This window comes from Rhineura floridana, chromosome 19 (genome assembly GCF_030035675.1).
Source record: "Rhineura floridana isolate rRhiFlo1 chromosome 19, rRhiFlo1.hap2, whole genome shotgun sequence".
NCBI lineage: Eukaryota > Metazoa > Chordata > Lepidosauria > Squamata > Rhineuridae > Rhineura > Rhineura floridana.
Window position 1 is genome coordinate 7,874,681 of NC_084498.1, and position 6,623 is coordinate 7,881,303.

Genomic DNA, 6,623 nt, shown 5'->3' on the forward strand with positions numbered 1-6,623 from the left:
ATATTCCCTACGCTTCAAGGCAAAAAGCAAAACAAAAACCAAGTTAAAACAAGCTTATTTTTAAACATAACAGATTAAACAAATCAGCTCATTTCTTAATCACAGTATAATAAAAAGCAAAACAATTAAAACAACCAGCCCCTTTTATAACAGAATTTCGTCTAACTATAGTTGGGGGGGGGAATTGTTTAGTTTACTCAAACACACTCTTACAATATCAGTGCATTCATATTTAAACATAACATTCTAAACCAACACACTCAGGCTTACCTCAGATCACACTCTACAAGCACTCACAGAATTCAGCCTCACATCCTAAAACCAACACATTCACATATCCATACTATGAGAACCACTCAAATCTACATACAGCCAAATAACGCGCACACATATTCTACGTACAACATTCATACCAAACACTCCCCCTTGTCTCTCAAGGGGGCAGAAACTATGCCCACCAGGCTCTCACCCTAGGGGTAGAGAAACCACTTTTCCAACATAGTAGGCAATGCCACTGCCCTCATCTTTCAACCGAGGAACAAAAACCATTCAAGTATCAAATATTCATCCTAAAGCAGGGCAGGCTTTCAGTCACAACTTATTGGTTTGCCTTTTCTCTCCAGCACTTGCAGCAATGATTTTTCTTGGTGGGCGACGGATTTCAGACTGCAAGATGACTCCAAGTGTGACGCTAAGTGCGCACTTAGCGTCACACATTGCGTGATGCTGAGGCACCACACCTTGGGCAGCCTTGCCAAGAAGAATAGGCCAAAATCCCTCCAACACTCTGTGCAAACGTACCCCGAGACTTAAAGCTGTTATTGCAGCGAAAGGTGGCTCTACCAAATATTAATGTGTGTGGACTGAATACTTATGCAACCAACATGTTTCAGTTTTTTATGTCTCTTACAAACATTTCCCAACATAAAACCAATGTCACCTTACAATAATTGATTTTGAGTTTCAGTGATTCAAAACAAAGTATCATACAGAACGAAATTACAATGTACCATTTGTAATTCAGTAATATGAAGGCATTGGTGAGGGGTCTGATTACTTTTACACAGCACTGTATGTGCCCTACCAATGAGCTACAGCCTTTCCCGTTTCAAAAAAAGTATCTTTTAAAATTTTTATTTTCAGTTCACTAAATGAATGCACAGCGTACCTAGGGCAGATTCACACCATTCATTTAAAGTACATTCAACACCCATTTGAAGCACATGAATCCCACCACAGAATCATGGGTTTGTTAAGGGTGGTGTCCCGTCCAGAGCTGAAAGAATGAGGCTGGAGTGTGTGTGCGAGTAGATCTCGTTTTATTAGAGTAATGGATACATCAAAGGCATTGCACTTCATAGGAAACCTTATGCTAACTCACTAAAACCCCTGACTATACTCTAGACATGCTCTGCAGCGTGTGAAGGAAGTTGACTCAACGACCCCCCACTGGGAGCGGCAGGCTTATAAAGGAAATGTTTTTGAACGTAATCTCTGGCTCCTTCGTAATTCCTGTCTTTGCCCTGTCCGTTTCTCGCGCTGGCGAGAACGAGGAGACAGGGGGCGCGCATCCAACTGCTCATCAGAAGACACCTGCTCGCGAGCAACAGGCTCAAGGTCAGAGGGCGGTGCCGCACTGGAATCCTCCTTGGAACTGCTTGGAAAAGGAGGAGCTGGCACTGACTCTGAAACTTCCCCCCACCCGTTCTCTGCATCAACTGGGGGCGGTGCGCTCGGCTCCTCGGGAAGGGCGTTACTCGTGGGAACTGGCTGAAGAGCAGGCTGCCCTCCTCCCGTTCGCTCCTGCTCAGACACAACAATCCCCAACTCTACTTCTGGCTGCGGAGGTGCCTGAAACTCATGCCTCCCCCCTTCCTGTCCCTTCTGAGTTGGCTGCAGTGTAACAGGTGGTGGGAACTCTAACTGTGAGGGGGATAGTACACTTCCCAGGATTCTTTAGGTGAAGTCATGTGCTTTAAATGCGAGTTGGATGTGCTTTAAATGGTTTGTGTGGATCTACTTAATAAACTTTGCCTGCATGTAAATCATTTTAATTAACTTTTAAAAATGAAAATCAGCTACAACGTTTACTGGGTGACCAGGGGCTACTCACCATCTTTTGGCTTAATCTGACCCTCAGGGTGAACACAACAGAGGGGGACCATGACCACCCCAAGGAAGAAGGGCACACTTAAAATGTAAAGGAAATAATAATGTACAACCATAGTATGAAATCAGATACTTATCAGGACATAGTAAGAAGAAATATTTATAGAAGCATGCCTGTGAAAGATGTTTATTATTTACACAACCTGTAAAGATATTTATAATTCAGTCCTACGCATGTTTACTCAGAAGCAAGTTCCAATGTATTCAATGGGGGTTATTCAAACAGGGAAGTGTGCAGAAGGCTGCAACCTCAAATGATAAGGAACTTCACTCACCCAACCCAAAATTAAGAATCATACCACTTTAAGCTGTTTTGCAACTGTTTTATATTTTTTTATGGTTATTGAATTTTAAATGGATTTATTTCTTGTTGTGAGCTTCCTTGGTTTCCAAGTTGAGACCTATCCCCGTCTGCGTCTGTGTTAGAATTGCTTGTTAATATGTGTTTTTTAAATAATATGTTTTTAACCCTTTTTCAAGAGATGTTTTTAAAGCTTTTAAAAAAATATTTTTGACGTTGATTTGTTTTAATGTATTTTAAGGTCTGTTTTTATGATGTTTTAAAGTGTTTTTAGTGTTTCTGTTTGCCACCCTGGGATCCTGCTGGGAGAAAGCACGGGATATAAATCAAATAATAAATAAATAAACCCTACCTCATAGGGTTGTTGGAAAGATTCCATATACACAACACTGGATAAAATAAGTTTATTGTCAAGACCAGTTGGTCATTGCAGAGCATTTTTAAAATATATATAAAATCAGTATTAGCTTCCTACAAAATAAAAGCAGTGACACCTAAGTAAGCCTGGCCTAATTGCTTTAAAAATAGGATTGGAGAGGGAGAGAAAGATATACAACACAAACACAATCCTTTGCTATGTTCACTCAAGAGATCTATTGATTTACATCACAATCCTAACCATGTCTACTCAAAAGTAAGTCATATTGAATTCAGTGGGGTTTACTACCAGTATGTGGGATTAGCATTGCACGTACACTTATTTTAAAATTCTGTTCAAAAATTATTTTAAAGATAAAATGTATAAATATGTTATTTTTGCGAGTAATTAAAAAAACCCTGCATGTACACTTTTATTATAATCATAACAAATTATTTACAGTAAACAATTGCCTAACAAGCACCTGCTTTGATTTTTTGTTCAACATCTCCTGACCTGCACAGAGAGAAATGGACATTTGCTCCTGCTGAAAGCAATAAACTTACTCAATTTATGAGATTTTCAGACAACCAGGAAAAGACAAGTTTTTCTGGTCTTGCAATGGGTTCTAGCTATCACCTAGAGGTCAACAAATCCCTTGTCATACACAACCCAGATTTCACTTACTGGATACAAACCTAAAAGGGCGGGGTTAGAGCAGCCAGCTAAGAGCTCATTTAACAGAAGTTGTGGGGGATGGCAGCTGATGTTTTGGTGTATACATTTTGGTGTATATCTGTCGAACCAGACCACCTAGAAACTTTCATTTTTTAAAAAAGGAAAGGTGAGAGATTGGGGTGACTCACCCAGAGATCCCCAAAAAGCCCTAGATGGGAGCCAGTGTGGTGTAGTGGTTAGAGTGTTAGACTAGAGACCAGGTCTCAGATCCCCACACAACCATGATGCTCATTGGGCGACCTTGGGCCTGGCATTGTCTCTCAGCGTAACCTATCTCACAGGTTGTTGTGAGGATAGAATGGTGAGGAGAGCTGTTTGAGCTCCTTGAAGGAAAGAGTTGGATAAATAAATATAAATAAATAAATGGACTAGCAGTAACATTATCAAACACCTGAACATCACCAAGTGCAATGCTTCATGCGTTAAGTGAATGGGACTGTAGTCTACAAAAGTTCTGCTGTAGTTTTTCAGGTGCCACAACACTCTGCAACAGAGTTGTTCCTTCAGTTAGCATTGAATGTGTTTGGTGGAGTTCTATTGCTGTTAAAAATCAATAACCTCTGATAACCAACATTAAAAAAATGAAAGGTTTTTAAAAATGTTGAATGAGGTGGAGAAAGCGAATTGTGTCTGGGTTTTTATTTAAATGTGCTAATTATACTTCTTGACATGCATATTTAAGAAAATTCAGTAAAATAAAAAGATGAAGTGAATAGAGAGAATCCCCCCTCCTTTCTCCCACAAGACAACTCTGGAGCTTAAGGCCCTGGGCTCCTACTGGGAGAAAGAGTGGGATATTAATCTAATAAATAAATAAATAAATAAGGGTGACCCTACTAAATTGACTGATAGGCAATTCAGATAATACAAAATTAAAGCACTTTTGGGCACACCATGTATATAAAAATAATTATAAATAAATTAAGGAACCTATATTGGTCCATTAAAAAAAAAACACCTCCAAAATCCAAAGCTAGATAATACCTTTATTAGGCACCAATACCAACCAACATTACACAGAATTGTGTACCAATGCGGCTTACAGTTTAAATCCACAGAAAGGTAAATCTTATTTGAGCTGCATATTATGCATGGAATGTAAGAAGGGTCACAGCTCAGTGGTATTTATTTATTACATTTATATCCTGCCCTTCTTCCCAGGAGGAGCCCAGGGTGGCAAACAAAAGGACCAAAAACACTCTAAAACATCATAAAAACAGACTTTAAAATATATTAAAACAAAACACCCTTAAAAATCTTAAAAAAAAAAAAAAAGCTTTAAAAACCTATTTCTTAAAAAGGCTTTAAAAACGTATTAAAAAGCAATTGGTAGAGCATGTTTTGAATGCAGAATGTCCCAGGTTCAGTTCCCTGCGTCTGTAGGTGGGGTTGGAAAAAACCTCATATGAACCCCTAAAGAGCTGCTGCCAGTCAGTGCAAACGATACGTCACTAGATGGACCAATGATCAGACCTGGTGTAAGGCATCTTCCTATGTCCCTATGCCCAGGCTTTTTAAATTTTGTAAATTTTTAAATATTTTAAATTTAACATTTTAAACTTAATATGATCTTAATTTATAAATCTCAATGGCAATTTTATTAATGTTTTATAATTGTACTATATATATATATATATTTTCCACACTTGCTCATATTTTAATTGTGATTTTATTTGTTGTACACCGCCCTGAGAGCTTTCTGCTATAGGGCGGTCTAGAAATGTAATTAAATAAATAAATAAATATTCAATTAGGCCCTTTATTTGGAACCATGAGAACTAGAACCTTCTTATAGGAAGGCCTGTAACTCAGCAGTAGATTGCCTGCTGGGCAGGCAAAAGGCAACAGGGTTCAATCCCTAGCATTTCAGGCTCGAGTTGGGAAAGACCCTTGCCTAAAACCCTGGAGAGCTGCTGCTGGTCACTGCAGACCAGTAGTTCTGAAGCATTTCCCCCCACCGGCCACTGGGAAATTGCAGAGAGTCTTGGTAGGCCACTTAAGGACGTTCCTGCCTGTTGCAGCCATTGCAATTCCATAGAATTCAGATGGCAATGCATTCAAATATTATATAAGACATGAAAGAGGCAATAAAAGACATTGACCAATCAATATGAATATTCAGGGTGATGGTTGTGCCATCTCCCACCTTCAACCACAAATCCACAGACTGGCCCTGGACCAGCTGAATGAAGCCTACAGACCACTATAGACCACGGTTTGGGAATTCCTGCGGTATTATTATTATTATTTATTACATTTGTATTCCGCCCCATAGCCAAAGCTCTCTGGGCAGTTTACAACAATTAAAAACATTACAAACAAATATACAAATTTAAAAACACTTAAAAAAAAATTTAAAAACACATGCTAAAATGTCTGGGAGAAGAGGGAAGTCTTGACCCGGCACCAAAAAGATAACAGTGTTGGCGCCAGGCACATCTCGTCAGGGAGATCATTCCATAATTTGGGGGCCACCACTGAGAAGGCCCTCTCCCTTGTTGCCAGACTCCCGGCTTTCCTCGGAGTAGGCACCTGGAAGAGGGTCTTGGATGTTGAGCGTAGTGTACGGGTGGGTTCATGGCAGGAGAGGCGTTCTGTCAGGCATTGTGGTCCCAAGCTGTGTAAGGCTTTATAGGTTAAAACCAACACTTTGAATCTAGCTCAGAAACATACAGGCCGCCAATGCAAGCGGACCAGAATCGGTAGATAATATTGAACCAAACAGTCTGGCGTTTAGCCACTGCAAGGCCCATGGCTCAGCGGCAGTGCACCCGCTTTGCATGCAGAAGGTCCCAAGTTCAATGCCCAGCGGGGTCTCCAGAGAAAGGCTGCAAGAAACGTCTGCAGAGCCGCGGCAAGCGCCACAGGGGTGTGGCGGAGATCATTTTGGAAGGCGGATCATCCCGACCCTTTCAGCCACGAATGAGCCTGGAGGGGGCGTGGATTGGCTGCCTGGCAGATGGGCGCGGCTGCCCGTCGCCTTGCGAATGGCCAAGCCAGGTCAGGGAGCCAGGAGGTGTGATTGCTACGGAAGGCGGAGAAAGAGGCGGAGCGGCA